A 17,400-nucleotide genomic window follows, 5' to 3' on the forward strand; every position below is an offset into this window, starting at 1 on the left:
GAGAAAATCTGATAGTGATTATCCCCTCGTCTCGTCTCGTCTCGTCTCGTGCGCTCGAGGGGTAGATCTTTCCTATCTTTTGCGCGCGAAAGTATTATCACGTGCATGCACCTTTTTATTAAAATTAGGCTTAACATCTACAAATTTAGGCTTAACTATGGTACTGTTCAAGGGTTAGTTTCTTAAATTCTCTATTAATAAAGCTAATAACGTTTTTTTTTCCACGGAGCGTACTGTTTTAGCGACACTCATTGGGAAAAAAAAAGCCGTCGCTCAAAGACTACGTATCCCATGAGCATTGATACGTGAAAACCCTTTCCATGTAAGATTATTACTGAGCGACGATCTACTTGCGAGCTGTAGGTAGACACTATTCCCATGTCGGTTACTTAGTTAGTTAGTCCCATGCAGGTAAAATTCTTCTCTAACAAAAAAAAAAGTCGAAAAGCTGTCCCAAAAGTTTAATCGAGTTTTTAAGTTAACCTTTACCATTTTGACTTCTCACTCACTCACTTACGCCAAGGCTTAAAAAACAAGCCCAGATCACGAGATCAACCAATGAATGTTTGAACAAGTATATCTTGAGTTCCAAGTCCCAAGCTTCAATTCCACGTTTCAAATTGAGGTAATTCAACTTGAACTCTTTTTTACCTGATCGATTTTCGTTTAACTCGGTATTACTGAATGCCCTTTGACCTCGAACTATTGAGGGGTCGGATACTATACTGCAAAATTTCAACTTTACATTTTGTGAAATGTTATCTGAGAAACGGCCTCTTTGTCACGTGGTTTGGTTAAATTGGGATTGGGATTGAGAGTGGGAAAATTTTAACCAAGGGAAAACGTGGGAAAGTCAGGAAGGTTAAAGTCATTTAAAAGTCAGTTAATTTTAAGAATTTTAATGAAGTAATGGAATTTATTTTTAATTATGAAATAGTTCATGGATTAAGGAATTTCTTAACTAAGGATAACGATTAAAATCCCACACAGTTTAACTTTACACTGAAATTAATGCCAATCGCGGATGATTACCCTCACTTTAATATATCATAGAAAGTAGTTTAATGGTCCAACCGCAATTTACAGTACTATTTGAACCTATCATGACTAAATTCGTCCGTAAATAATAGGGCATACCCGGAGTGCAAACGGCTGCAATTCCAATTGCGGTTGTATAGAATACACAGATACAGCCACGTCAATCGGTTACGGTTGGTTTACCGTAAAAAAAAAAAAAATAGAAGACCAAGGCTTAGCAGAGAGAAGCCAAAAAAACCATGGGAAGAGTAGAGGGGGGCCAAAAAGGTTTTGTTTGATTTCGGCTTCAAATTAAGAAAGATCCCGTGAGACAATTCGCCGTTTCTACCTCGTTTCGGAGTCCCATGGGGTCACGAGGGGTCCCCCACCCCACCCCCTCACTCCGACTCACTGTCCCTGAAGTTTCTAAGCCTTGGTTTTTTTTTTGGCTTCCAAACTTACCACTATATATCCTATAAAAGTTGGTCTTCGATTGAATGATTAGTTAGTTTCAAGTCTTAACTTTGTAGATATAACACCAAACCAACTTCTAGAAATAAAGAAGTCGATTAAACGGAGGTTATTAGGCCTTTTTTATGGACGGTATTTGGGTTGTCATAGGTGCTAGGTTAAACCGAGGAAATTTAGGCATGGGACTTGGAGAATTGATACCATTTACACTGCAGGAGACCAGGCTACTTAGCCCACGAAGTGCAGTACAAAGTAGCCTCGGCTCCTGTAGTATAAATGGTATCAATACTCCTTGTCTGAATTTAACTATGTATTAGTCAAACCACCAGTAGTTTTATAAGCCTTGTTTGGAAATTCGTAAATATATTTTTGATAGAGAAAAAATTGTTCTCAAAAATAAATTATATAGAGATGGCGTAGTCTGAAATTTGTCAAAATATTTTCAAATGCGAGGTAATACCCGTAATCTGTTAAGCCCAACGAAATATGTCAAAGGGAATTTGATACTCGAACCTTTTAATAAATAATAAAAAAATAAAATTATGTAGGCCCAGATACAGACACTACTGTATATTTTTCTAGAACTGAAAATAAGGATATATAGACTAAAATTCATCACAAAGTTATTCTAGTGAAACGTAGATTTGTCACCTTTTTTTAAGTTAAAAAATAAATCTCAAATTTTATATATACATATTTTTATTTTTAAATTTATTTGTTCTTTTTATGAAGTGAGGTATCCAATGGCTGCTCGAATTTCTAAGACGACTGGAGCTGTATTATAATAAATGAAATTATCAAATTAATAATTAACTAGATACAAATTAATTTAAATTAAAAATTTAAGGAAAATATTTGAATACGTTATTATTTATGTATTATTTATGCAGATATCTATGGCTCACGTGAGGTTATAATGGCGGGAAATAAGAAAAGAATGCGCGGGCGCACGCGCTTGCTCGGGTTTCCTGTTGGCTCGTGCGCTCTTCGTTTTCTTATCGTCATTCCGCTTGATTTGGCGGGAAAAGACTCTATATCTTTCAGAACCCGTTTTTAAAATTTAATTAATCACGCGGCAATGATCATTTTCCCGCCTTACCGTATCTCCCGCCAAAAGAGTTAAACAATGAAGCGACGCTCACGCAGCTTAGCTTAGCTTACATCGACAAAATTTCAGTATCGACACGCTTAAATTATTTTCAACCGATAAGACATTATTATAATATAAAAACTTAACTTTAAATAACAAAGAATTAATACCATCTATGGCGTAATACCACCATAAGTTCATAAGTGATATGTTGGCCATCCATAAGTTTGTAAAATCTGGTAACTTAGAACTGCATGAGCTTGTAATTTTGAAGTGACAGCCTAGGTAGGTCATAGATTAGGGGTAAAGCGACATACGCCTGGTGAGTAAGGCGCTGCTGTCAAAGGCCTAAATAGTAATGCAGACTAAATAGGAGAGCTAGATGGAACTTAAGTCCTGATACAAAATTAATTAACCACCACCGAGTGTAGTAAGTACTTCAATTGACTTGCTTCCGTCGTTCTCCTTCTCGAACTAGTTATCTCGAGAACTGTAAGTCTCTAGGAGGTAGCATTACGAGCTGTACATGTAGTGTCATACTTATGGAGGGAACATATCACTTATAAACTTTAAGAAATATCTCGTAAGGTCCCCCCTCTATGCACATCCGTTTTGAATAATACTGATTATTCAGGTTGGGATGAACTTAAGGCTAAAGGAAGCGAGGTATATAGTGGGTTTGAGCAAATAGCATTGGATAATATGTTAAAGATAAGGATGTAGGGATGTGGGGGGGGGTATAGAAGCCCCAAAAAGAAAGTCCACCCTATTACCCCCGTCACTTGGTTGGTCCTCGATTCGGCGGGAAGTAGCAGTTGATGGTGTGGCGGAATCGAAATCATCATTTAAGAAAGATCAATCGCTTCCCGAGAAGCGAGCAAAGACAAGATCATTTTTCTCCTCTCCTTCTTCACCCCCTCCCTTCTTCCACCAAATCTCTCAGCCTCTTCCAATCCCTTTTGCTCGACGTCCCATCTTTAAGGCTCGTTTTCATTAGACCCAAAACCCGGAGCGAAAATTATGACTCCTTTTGCAGCCCACGTGGAATGATTTCATTTAATTCACGCGCTAAACTGCAAACTGTAATATTTTGCGCGAGATATTTTGGCGCCTTTTAGCATGCAGGCCACGTGCTCTTACGAAGGAATCATTTTAATTCACGCGCTTAGTGACTGTAATATTATTACGCGCGAGAAAATTTAATCGAGAGAAAATTAATCGCCTCGTGCATTTTCAACTCGATAGCACGTGCTGTCTGATTGTAATATTTCGCGCCCAAAAAAAATTGGCGCATTTTCCAGTTTTGTAAAGTGTAAACTGGACTTTCTTTTTGGCGGGAGTCCCCACGCGCGAACTAAAACTAGGACTATCTCTATTCGTTTTTATTGGGGGGGGGGGGAAGAGGTGGATAGGATGAAAACGGAACGGTCAGGCTATTCTCTTCTTCTATCTAGGGTCTAAGGTGGGTGGTAAGGAAGCTACACCCTATCCTATCCCATCGTGAATCAACATCGCAGCAGCCATTTCTTTACTTTACAGCTTTTTCACATTTTATTTTCTCGCTTTTATCTTTTTTTATATTCGTCTTATTGAAGGAAGTGAAGCCTCGGTTACTTTCTATCTAACCTTTAACCCCTTTTTCTTGCCCCTCCGGTACTTGGCGTAGTTGTTAAAAAGATGAATCGTTTTCTATTCAATATCTATAGTAGCATTGCGAGTGAACTTGATTTACAATTTAGTCGAGCTTCGGTGACCACTCACTTCCTTTGTTTTACGACAAAAAGACGTCCATGACGCCGCCGCCGCTTTAAGGTCATCTGTTAAAGAAATGGCTTTGGACTTTATTCGATGCTAGGCCTAGTATTATTCTACTGTAATATAGTAGGGGTTTTTTGATATTTTAGTCAGTAAATCATTTCCAGGGTGAAAATGGCAATATTGAAGAGCTGGTTTAAATTCACTTCAGGGAGATGTTTAGGGGGAAAAAAACTATATTGTAGGAGTATTAATACCATATCATCTTATCAAATCTCCTCAAATTGATCATTTAAATGCATTTCAACATGAAATTGCAATGCGTACGATCGCAATTTTAATGAATTTCTGTTAAAAAAATTTTAACTTAATTATAATTTTCTTAAAAATAATTAAAATAAACTCCTTATAACTTTAAATAAGATAAAACTAATAAATTTTTATTAAACATAAGTCTACGATTTAATATTCAAATATTACAATTAATGAATTCCCGTAATTTAAACTTAATTATAATTTTCTTTAATTAATGAAGTTTAAAAATAAATTACCTCCTTATCGCTTAAAATATGATATAATTATTAACTTTTAATTAAACGTATATAGTCTACGATTTATTATAATATTAAAAGTTTCCCCTACCACCTATATTCATTTTTCAATCTTTTAAGGGTCACGTGACCTTTATGACGTCATTTACCTTTTATACGTGAGATTTTTGGTGGTTTGCGCGCGTCTACTAAACGAATTAGCTTTTACAGAATTAAGCGCATAGTTCGTTAAGTTTATTAGATAGCTAGATATGGCCGGATTATTACGCTCTTCTAAACAATTAGGGCAGAACGTGAAAGTTTAGTCCCATTCTTTCGTATTAATAGTCATAAAAGAACGTTTTATTCATTTGTAATATAAAAATGTCCCCTTCTTTTTTTTATTTCTTTTAATAGGTGTGTTACCTGTTCGTGTAATTCTTCGTCATTTACTTGATTGTACATGGATTATGTAAGTGATATCATTTTTATAATTATTTTTCCTTTTTACTCTAATTGTTTCTCGAGGCATTAATGGTCACGTGTCTTGTTTTAGAATTTGTAAATGTAAATTTGGCGCGCGCTTCCCATCTAGCTGCACGTGTTTTTGATGATTGAGAAAACTTATATATTTTTTAAGCCTTTGTTTTTGAATTTTTGAAATTGGGCGCGTGCTTTTATAATATGCCTCCACGTGTTTTGCGAGCACGTTAAAATATTCCTCGTGCCGCGAGCTTTCATTTTGCGCGCGCTTTAATAACGACACGTGATTGAATTTGAATTCGAACAAGGCTTCGATTTAGGCCTAATTATATTTTTGTGAAAGGTTGCGACCAAGCTACCAAGGTCGGAAGAGACGTGCATGGTATCTAGAGTATACCATTTTTTTTATTATTAAAATTAATTCAGGTGTTAGAATATGATACGATACACCAATTTCCATTACACCCCTATTCTATTATCTCACACCGCGCCTTTTATAAGGCGGGGGTCCAAGTTTTACCCTAATTTTCTTAGAGGTTATGAAAGAAATTCGGTTTTTTTCTTTCTTTAGTTTTCCCGCCAAAAGCTTTTTTTCTACTTCCGAGCTCGAAGTACCAGTACATACACAGGGTGTTTGAAAACGTGTAGAAATTTTTTCTATGGGAAATCATCAATTTTGAGAATCGAAAATGTAACTTTGGAAGAGCACCCTGTATATTTCTTTTCTCCTTTTGTACCTTCACAAATTCTTAGACATATCCCTATCGTACATTATGCAAATAATTCTCGCTCTAGTACCCTTCTAATAACAACACAAATTCGCCTTGAAAAATTGCCGGGCGAAGAAAAAAAAAGAATAAATGCACCCTTGAAGGGAAAATCATTTGCATATTTTCCCTTTTAAAAGTTCTTTTTTTTTTTGTTTAATTTTTTTATGGGGAGGAATTTTTTTTACAGGCAAAGTTTTTTTCATGTAGTTTAGTTGTGGTGTAGTAATTGCACCATTATAAATTAGAGCGGAGTAATTGCTCTCATGGTTTCATGAAATTAAGAAGTCGCGTGTTTTTATTTTTTGCAATGATTATCTGGGATTGATTTTATAGTTATTGTTAAGGATAATTCTCCGTCATTAGTACATAGTCGTGGGTTTAGGGGGGAAAACCTCTGTAAATAGGGGGAAAATACTAACTTTTGGTAGTAGTATAATACTACCCTGACCTCCCATAACTAAACCACCCTATATATTCCTTATTTAACCATTAAGGACACTCGCTGCTTTGACTTTCGGGGGGATGTTCAGATAAGGGACGTACGTTTCAAAACATTACCTAGGACTATTTTCGACTTTTAGCCCACTTAAATTTAATTCATTTCAATGTGGGGAGCTTGTTTTATGTCTATAAACGACGGGGGGGGCGGAGAGTTGGGGGAATTCCTCCAAGGGGCTATTTCCAGGAAGCAATCGAAGACCTTTGATGTTCAATTTAAATCATGTCGTGGCGGAGATGTGCTGAAAAGACCCATTTTATCGATTCATCCCCCCTCCCAACATGTCGAAAAGAGGGTGTAGGTTACCATGGAAACCTGATTTACAACGCGTGCACATTTGGGGGGGAGTGAATCACGTGACATAATTCCTCCACGCTTCGAAACATTATCATATTTTAAATATTCCAAAGAATTATTTAATAACGCCTATTAATTATAATAAGAAATAATTATATCTTATATCCAAATATATCAATTGACCAAAATGGTTATGACCTTTTGTCTTGTCTCAAAACGAACACCTGTACCTGTACCTAGTCTAAACAATTTTCCATTTAATCGGATAGGATTTCTAATAGACCATTTCGATTGAACGCCTCGAGTTCTCACGTGCTCTACCTTTAACACGTTACTAAAATCTCGCGCTCATAACCAACCCGATGAGTTAGAAATTCACGCGCCAAATTTCTCCTTTAAAATGGCACGTGCATGCCCTATCTCTCACGCGCGCTTTGAATTCCCGCGTTTCCGTTCCCGCGGAAATTCATTGAACAATAAATTTATAGATTCCCGCCAAATAAGTAAAAGGCGCGAGCTCGCGCACGTGGTGATAATTTTGGCCGGAATTGATTTTCAAAATGAAGACCCTTTATCTGATTGGAATTTCTTGATAAATTCTATGATAAATTAAAGGCTATAGGCTTTGTTTAAATTAGATTAAATATAATTTTATTTATAGTTTTCTTTATTAAAAATGGCTTTAGGTTATCTCACGGGGTTTTTAGCGGGCCCGGACATTTTATCACTAACTCCGAACTTAGTTCGAAACTAGATTTATTATGAGGCGAAGCGGCCATGCAGTTTGAGCCTGTATGGTTTACTATGGCTTTTGGAAACTGACTTATATCCTGTCCTGGTCTCCGAGGATTAATCTAGGAATTCTCTCAAATTGACCAAGGGATGTTGATTTGATTGTAAGAGTCCCATTGGCTACGCCCCCTCCCCTCCCCCTGGGGAAAACCAAACCGTTTCATCACTTCCCCCTCTTGGCTGGCTGTACGCGTCTGGTTCAGTGTTTCGACATACACCCACTTCGTATATATACATACAGAGAGTAATTGTTAAAGTGCTTTTCATATTGGAAGAAACCGGTTAGTTGGGGTGAAGTTACTGAACGCACCGGACTTCCTTTAATACGTATTGGACTTTTTTTTCTTTTTGTCTGTTTTCGAGGTTTTTTTCCCCACCGTAAATTCCCATAGGGATTTTATTGTCTCACAGCCTTGCTGCTGCATCTAGGGTCTTTTCTACGTTGGACATTTTTCCCCTATGGGGATATGTCTGCCTAGCCTTGGACTGGGCTGGGATCTACTGTCTATTTTCAAACAATTACTTTTATTTATTTATTTTTTGCAAGGGGGTATGTTCAGAGTTATTTTTGAACTCGCCTAGTGAGTTCATAAGTTTAACCAACCTCATGCTCTGCTCTGTAGAGTTGCCAGTAATTTGTTATTAGATCAACTCCTTCAGGTTTGGAAGTGAATCAGTATCTGTTGTAGATAACGTTTGAATTCCACACGTCACAAATAAAAGACTGGCAACACTTAAGGGGCAACGCCATCTATTGACAAATGCTAATACTTCCCTAAAATCCGTAGGAAAAAAAGGAACCCATATTATCTGTAATATTTCATTCATGCCACCCATAATGCCCTTCGCGACCCTTTGAATTTCAGTGTCTACAAAGTACAAACTAAAACACCAGTTCATTCCACGCTTAGAATAGAACATTCCCCAACGTTTCCCAATGACAATTTAGCTCCCTTTTCAAGACTACAAATCAAAATAGAGGTCTGCACTCTTCAATAAACTGCTAAAACGTGCTTGGCTTCGAGTGTTTCTTTTTATCTCAATATAGAATGTTCCATACACTACAAAACATCCTCCCAAGGCCTATATTTGTTCTAAGGCCTAGATAAAATAACTTTAGAGTAATTTACTTTTTTGAAGTTGAACTATGGAGGGAGCAAAGAATATCCCTTTAAAGAAAAATAAGCACGTGCTGAATTTTGCGCGTGAAATGAACTATGGAAGAAGAGGGGGGAGGGTGGAAGGGAAAGGGGGTGGTAGGGATAAGGGCGCGTGAAAAGAGAGATCATATTTTTGCCTACTGTCACAAAGTCCTATCTTGATCCCATTTCGCGAAACTCAGCATTTTTGACAGTAGATTTCGAATAAGCCTCACGCACTCCTGAATCTCTCTCTCTCCTCTCCCTCTCTCTCTCTCTCTCACGCTATACACTCCCCGAGTTTATCCACGTACTTAAGGCGAATTTACTTCAGTTCTGACTCAATTTAAACACGAATTTATACTAACTTATCATGAACAAAGTACTTTTGATTCTCGTTTTGAATGCAAAGAAATGTTTTAAGTAATTTAAATTAAGCATAGATTTGTTTATTATACGATAAACGTTGTTTACTCTGGTTTTGATGAAATTTAAACAAATATAATGTACTAGTTGTTACCCCCGATATATCTCCTACTACAGACTGAATTCCGATTCTCTGATTGGACCAAAACCAAACCAAACCATGAGCGTGGATAGGGGATCCTCCTGTATATCTAGTTTTTTTTATTTGGGAGCTAGGGGGGTTCTAAAAATCATACTTCCGAATGTCACTTGACACTAAATGACGTGAAATAAGTTCAGGAAGCCTTGCATTAAACTGCACTGTAAACTTAGACTAGTCTGTGGTCTTTTCCTTTTGCCCCTACACATTTATTTGTATTGAAATATATCGATTTGCTAAATAAAAACCGAACCACATTGTTTTAATTTTAAACCATTCGGGGCCCCATTTTTTTCCAATTTGAGTGTTAATTATGCATTAAATAACATGATATAATCCGTCTTTCAAAACCCCCTACAATATAGTGGTTTTCCCCCTACCAATATTCTGCACAAGTCGATATTTCTATCGAACACGTTTATATCGAATCTAATCTTTATTATTATTATTATTGGTTGAACGGACATCACACTTTTAATCCACTCCTGAATAAATATAATACATTGATATATTCATTCACTTTGTAAGCGTCAATAGAGCGGAAGCGTGGATAAATGCGCTGTCTAATAACGTCTCGGAAGTACCCCCTTTATTCCCAGTCTACTCGCGAACGATCTACTATGTTATCCTCGAGCATCTTACAAATATGTCTCGCGCAATCCTTGGCGCGCGCGATCCCTCCAATTGGCTTCCTCATCACGAGAATGGAAGTATATTAACTTTAGAAGTTATCAGTTACAGGGTGTTATAGGATTCCATGGGAAATTAATTTTGGGTCGAAAATATTCTATACTACTATCCATCCATACTACTATAATTCGGTGGTTTAATTACCCACCCTTCCTTTTTGGAAAGATTGATAACTTCGGCGTTAATATATTTCTGTATTCCGCCATGTCTAGCGCGAGACGAGCAGGGTGCATAATCTAATACGATTGAGTTTCGTTCCCATTGAGATTAAACATGCCGCCCGGATTATCGTCCAAGGAAGCGTCCTACCGTAAATCTCCATTTATATAATGCATCTTAGATGAAATAAATCATACTAATTCCATTTAATTTGACCCCCCCCCTTCTTGAACTTGTTAACCTCTTAAAACAAGTTTCTTAATTAAATATGATACAATATTAAACTTTTACTAACTTCAATTAAATTAAAGTTATAAAGTTTAATTAATTTAATGACTCGTTAAATATTAAAGATTTGATTTATTTAAAATCTGTAGTATAAATTTAATTGGGATTTGTGTGGCTTTAATTTATATGGTAATTTAGGTTTAAATTGAATTGAATTAAAGACATAATTTACGATTTAATATTCATTTAAGTTTAATTTAGTTCAGTGTTAAACTTGTTTAAGTCAGAGAATTAAGATAATTGTACAGTTAAATAGGATATCATCGAATATAGAGTGTAATTTGAACTCCGTTTTAAAACCAATTAGGTCAAAATCGGACCATAATTAAGAGAAATAATTCAGTAATAATCATAATAATTTTTATGTCTACGTGGTACAGTATGAACAGGACCTTTCTCATAAATATCCGATCGTCTAGGTTGGAATTTAGTTTCTTAGGCCTTAGCTTAGCAGTTGTAGACTATTCACCTATTCAGCGTTCTTTTCCCTCGCAATATGCGCGTGCATGCCACGTGGGGGGGGCGGGTGGTTGGCGGGAAATAGGCCTAAAAGGAGCACGAGGAACGCCTTTGCAAAAGCATGGATGGGCCAAAAGTGCATTACAGGCGCGCGCGTTATTACATTTTCCCGCGTTCCCCAAGTTCCTATGTAACGTATAGAAAATAGATATTCTATGAAATGCAGACCTACAATAGACTAAAAGCCTTGGCAGCGGATAGAGTCCTCAAACTGTGAAATGTTTTAGGGACATCTTATTGATAGTTACATTGGGTTTATTGGGGATTAGTTTCGGTTTATAATATAGGTTTTTTCCTACCATAATGTAGGGGGAGTTTTAGGAGGAAAAACACTATTGTAGTGGGAAAAGCACTATATCGTAGAGGGAAATACACTATATCGTAGAGGGAAAAACACTATATCGTAGTGGGAAAAGCACTATATCGTAGAGGGAAAAACACTATATCGTAGTGGGAAAAGCACTATATTGCTCCATGAATGCAATAACATTATTATTCGGTATTAGTTTCGGTTTATAATATAGGTTTTTCCTACTATAATGTAGGGGGAGTTTTAGGAGGAAAAACACTATTGTAGTGGGAAAAGCACTATATCGTAGTGGGAAAAACACTATATCGTAGTGGGAAAAGCACTATATTGCTCCATGAATGCAATAACACTATCAGCCAATGAAAACCCGGCTTAGTTATATACAATTTGACCATATCCTACTACTAAAAACCAACCGATCCAAAGAGTAAAAGAAAATTAGAAAAAGAATCCTATTAAGGTTTGTGTCAGTTGCACGTGTCAAAAAAGTCACTGGTTCACTGGACTGGCAACTATTCGATTTTAAAAAGGGGTAAAAAAACCGACCATGACTGTATCTAGAGTAGTGGCACTCTTACGTTATCTTAGTTATAGAACGTAATGCAATCAAAGGCGGGAAGTTGCCATTACAGTCTCTTTATTGGCACGAGCTTCAGGAGCGCGTGCGAGCGGCCAACATTTTTTTTTTTTGAAAAAAAAAAATTAAAAGGGCGGGAAACGAACAACTAAAACTGGCGGGAAAAATAAAGAAAAAAAAAGACTAGAGAGCAAACGAAATGAAAATAGCTAAAGCATCCAAAAGAAACTGAAAGATACAGAGTATAAAGAAAAAATCCAAAAAAAATCCGGCGAAATAAAAAATAAATTCCAATGATTTCTTACTTTAAAGGGAAGATGAAATATATATACTAATACAATTGTTTGCTTATTTATTTTATTATTCAGTTTTTTCCTTTGAAAGTTAATTTTATTATATCGTATATTTAAATTTCCAATATAAATTATACTTCACTGCCACTTTACAAAATATGTACAGGGCCCAGGGGGGGGGGGAATTTTGGCGGGAGACAGATCGTCAGGAAGCCTTTATTTAAACTGCACTCCATCGCGTCCCAGTGCACACTAAAGAGAACACGGAGAAAGACAGAACGGAAAAGAGCAAGCAGTCTTACTATTTTGGTAAAAAAAAAGGAAAAAAAAAAGAAATTTTGGGACAAAAAAATAGACGTTTTAGAAGTGAAGTAGACGTGCACAATTGGTTTAAAACGGGTTCAAGAACATAAAGGGTTATCCAGGCCTTCCAGGGTCTGTAAGAAATTAAGGGGCAGTGTTCTTTGAGTCCAAAAATCTTGTATGATTTAACATTCTTTTAATAACTTAGCTTATATTGGTTAAAACTAAATTGTCCTCGACAAAAGGTCATTTTTGAAATATAAGTAATAAATGCTTCCTCTTGCGGAAAAGTTGTTGTAGGCGCGGCGAAATTGTATCGATTTCAGATCTAGCCACGTCGTTTCTCGATTCTTAAAGCGTACAGTAGATCTGGCAAAGCTATAACTCGGATGTTTTATATTCCAATATTACAAAAAAAAAAAAAAAAAAATAAATGTAAAAAATTCCAGATTCCCAGTTTTAGAAAAAGAATAGAGAAAAAAGGAGAAACGGTATCTAAGGTGCAGCATTCCACCTACAAACCCCAGGACTATAGCAGTCCATTGTGACTTCGATATCAAAGTGAATGTGAATTATATTGTTACATTTTGGTGGTTGAGGCCATTTCAAGAGATATTTTACGAGCTTTTATATCATTTCCATGGGATTTCAAAACATTCTCACTAGATTTCATAACGTTTTCACGAGATTTCATAACATTCTCACTAGATTTCATAACATTTCCACGAGATTTCATAACATTTTCACGAGATTTCTTAACATTTTCACGAGATTTCATAACATTCTCACGATATTTTATAACATTTTCACGAGATTTCTTAACATTTTCACGAGATTTCATAACATTCTCACGATATTTTATAACATTTTCACGAGATTTCATAACATTTTCACGAGGCTTTATAACATTTTCATGAGGCTTTATAACATTTTCACGAGATTTTATAACATTTTCACGCCTCTTTATAACAATTTCACGAGATTTCATGAAAAGTTTCACGAGATATCATAAAATTCTCACGAAATTTTGTCCCAGTTTCACGTGCATAACGAACATCAAAATTTCAGCTATTTGCCACATGTATGAACCATGTTGATTTACTTCAGTTGTGTTCTGAAAGAGTTCATGTTACCTTTTTAAGATTATGTCGGTGTTTTATAAGTTGAGGGAGGGGGGAGTAAGGCGAAAGGAGGGGTGGCGTTTTGGGATTTGCGGGTATTTGAGGGAATATTTCTCGTTTTTATATCTTCATTTAAAATTCAATTTAAGTCACCGAGAAATTCTTTTATTCTATATATTGATGTTCGACCGCTCGCGCGCTATGTCGTGCGCGGTTTGTGGTGGGTTTGCCAGGGGGGGACAAGGGACTTGTTTTGTAATATACCCCCAATTCAATATAAACTGCGGGGCTTTATTCGAGTCACTGCCATTTTTTTATTTTTCGTTCCATTTATTTCTCAGGTATAATGGCGTTTTATCGATAAACTAGAATTTACCGATTTTAACATTAGAAATAGATTAAATTCGAAGTTATTAAATATACAGCCCGAAATTAATGATTCCCAATTCTTGTAAAGATATAGGACTAGAAATAATATTTTTAGGGTTTATTAAAATTAGTAATTTAATAAGGAAAGATATTTTTGATAAAATAATTTTAATCGTATTATTTAAAAAATATAATAATATTTCTTAATTATCGTAATTAATTTAACGTGGTTTTAATGCATATTTAAATAATATATAATTAATTTTTTATGATTTTTCTTAATTAAACTCGTAGTTTTAATTAGTTTATCACGCTTCGTAACGTTCTATTTAAATAATTAATATAAAATAATTTTTAACGTTTTTCCTTAATTATCTCCCTTAATTTGAATTAATTTAATATTTTTGTTAAATACTTATTGATATTTATTTATTTATTTAACTAACTAAAAAAATTTATTTTTATATTTCTTTAGGTTGTGAAAAGAAAGCAAATATATTGAAGCTCCAATTATCTCATGTGATTTTAATGTAAGTACTAAAATATTTTAATAATTATGATAATAATGATAAAAGAAAAGGTCACTTTATACGCAATCCCCTTAACTCTGATTGGTTCCTATTTACGTAAGCTAGGGTTGAAAAGAAAGTTTTTCTATAAAATATTACTATAAAAGTTAAAATGTATCAAACGTTTACTTTCGAAAACATTTTGATCTACTTAAGCTGTTTTGTTTTTATTTTGGGATAAATTTTTCTACAAATATTTTCTTTATGCTTTTATGACTATAAGCACAAGGTATTATTTTGTTTACTAATCCGATTACCCTAAAAGGTATAGACATACATCAAAGTCTAAATCCGTTGAGTAGAAATAGGTACACAATTATTCCTATTATCTGTATACATTCCTTATTGTATTAGCCTTTTATTATATAACACAAATCATTATTTAATAACTGACTTATCAAATCAAAAGTTTTCAAAATTTATTAGTGAAATTGAATATCTGTATCAAGCTTCACCTTATGGGTGTGTTGAGGGGTAAACATTTCTACAGGGGCCCATAGAGTTAACCCGTAGTTTTAAACCCCTGAATGTTTGCTTTCACGCGTTTCACCTTAAATAAATATTCCGACTAGATTTAATTAAGGTAAAAATTCTGCTGTAATTTGAGAACTTGGTTACAAGTCGTCTTACCATTACCATCTTGTTCCTAAACTTCTTAACACATAAAAAAACGTGTCGTTAAATGATCTTCATAAATATGACGAAGTCATACATACAGACAAAAGAACAAAGATAAAAAAGAAATGGGACTTAACTTGCCTCCTACCAGACTCCATTTTCCTTATTTTTTTCTCTAGTAATTTTGTCCTCTCTCAAAGGCTTAAAGGGAGGATGAAATGGAAATAAAATGAATTTTTTTTTGTATCAAGAAGGCAAAGCGTTACACGATTGGTTGGAGGTGCAATTTTTAAATTGCCTATGAAATATCATTTGAAATAATTTGAATTTTAAAATCATTCGGAGGTGGTATTTATTTTCTGGAAGTTGCACTATACACAGATTGGTTTTATAATTAGTTTAGAAGAATCGATTGAAGAAAACATCACTTTATTTCACGAGCATTTCACCTTACCTTTAACGTTCCCGTATTTCTCCGGTATTCCCACCAACCCTTTTTCTTCTTCAGTCCTCTTTTTCACGTTTGTTTGGGCTCATAGGATTATCAATGAAGGCTGACGTCACTGCTCAGTGTTATTAAAGGCTTGCGAACCCTTCAGTTTTCCCTTTCATTTATTTCTAGGTGGTTTTATTTTTAGAGAAAAAAAGAGAGTGAAATTGGAAGTAATTTTTTAAGTTTCGCTCGGCCTAGTTTTTATGGTTCTGAACTGAATTTATTGAAGAGTCTTTTGACTTTGGAGGAATGTCAGAAGAGGGGGAGGGGGCGAGGAGGGGGGGGGGGTTGAGTGAGGAACTGGGATCCTAAAATTGATCATTTTTATTTGGGACCTCATCTTTTTCTAATCCCTTTGAGGTTTTGAATGAGAGAGAAAGAGAAATTTTGATTTTATTTTATTTTATTTTATTGGAAAAATGAATTGATTTGCATTTTTTTTGGTATTAGTAATTTTAACTAAATTTGTTTTTATCATCATATTAGTACTTTTTAACTGAATTTGTTTTTTATTTTATTTTTTTTTAATTATTTTGAATTTTGGATCTTTTGAAAAGTAAAAATTGTCTTTAAATATCTAAATTTCACGGAAAAGGTAGCGTTGAAATTTTTCATAAATTTGAATTAAAAGTTATACCTGAAATTTCCCATAAGTTTAAATAGAGGTTGAACCTGGTATTTCCCACGAATTTAAAGGGAAAGTGTAATAAATAAAAATCTCAACGATTTGAAAATTCACAAACATTTTGTGTGTTCGGCTATTAAGTAATAAGAAAGGGGCCTGCAGTTTTTAGGGGTATTTTTATGTAGCAGACGACAGTTTTAGGAAACTTTTATATAGAGCCTGGCTTAATGTTTTATAAAACGCTGTTAAATCCCCGGAAATAAACAAGTTGGGTCCCCTCTAGACAGTCTGTGCTTTAATCCCCGAAAGATGTCCGGTCTGGTACCAAATAAAAAAAAATAAATAAATACAGTGATAGTCTAGCAGAGCCAAAATAAAACGTAATCCCTTAAAAGCTAGACACTGTTTTTTTAAGAATTAAAAAACCAAAACTATACCATGCCTTTATACTATCGCAAGGTGTATAATGTATTACGGTATATTATGAGAACTGTTTTGAACCCGGCAGGGATTTGTTCGCATTAAAAGTTAAGTAGTCTAGCATTTCCCCAAATTTTAACTTTAATTCCTGCTTCGAAAACTTATAAAACCTGGTAAGTGTTCAACCCCACGAAATCCCATTTAGACATCGTAACAACCTTTTTTCTATTTTTATTTTCATTTAAAGCTAAGGCTTGGCTCGGATTTACGCCAGACTTAACTTAATTTAAGTTAATTAAATTTTTGGAGAGCTTTTTTATCTTTTATTTTTTATTAGTTCAAAGAGAATTGTTTAGAAATGCGGCATCATTTCAAATCAACAAAGCGTATTTCTTTAATTACCCACAGTTCCTTTCGATCTCAGAGACAATATGTTGGGTTAATTATAAACTCTACGCCCACGAGAATCACTACTTTCTTTATGCACCTCAGCCTTTGCAAAGGCTTAAGCAATATTGACGAAGCACGTGATTTTTCAAATTTTTTAAAGCGCGTGAATTTAAAATTCAGAAAAGGCTTAAGGAATATTTTAACAAAACACGTGAGATTTACCATTTTTATTTTTAAGTCGCACGTGA

The 17,400-nt window shown here is 34.9% G+C and overlaps 1 protein-coding gene across 5 annotated transcripts in view; it reads left to right on the forward strand.

Annotated features, from left to right (window-relative positions):
* The window catches only part of LOC149653854 (plexin-B-like), a 145,252-nt gene that overhangs the window by 104,424 nt on the left and 23,428 nt on the right, over nt 1–17,400 (forward strand). For all 5 annotated transcript variants that reach the window (XM_089846788.1, XM_089846789.1, XM_089846791.1 and 2 more), the window contains 2 exons: nt 5,281–5,335; nt 14,513–14,567. The gene's annotated coding sequence lies outside the window, so the exon portion shown is untranslated. The remainder of the gene's footprint in view (nt 1–5,280; nt 5,336–14,512; nt 14,568–17,400) is intronic.

This window comes from Phalangium opilio, unplaced genomic scaffold (assembly GCF_054372755.1).
Source record: "Phalangium opilio isolate 3A_F unplaced genomic scaffold, DU_Popi_V2 ptg000081l_1, whole genome shotgun sequence".
NCBI lineage: Eukaryota > Metazoa > Arthropoda > Arachnida > Opiliones > Phalangiidae > Phalangium > Phalangium opilio.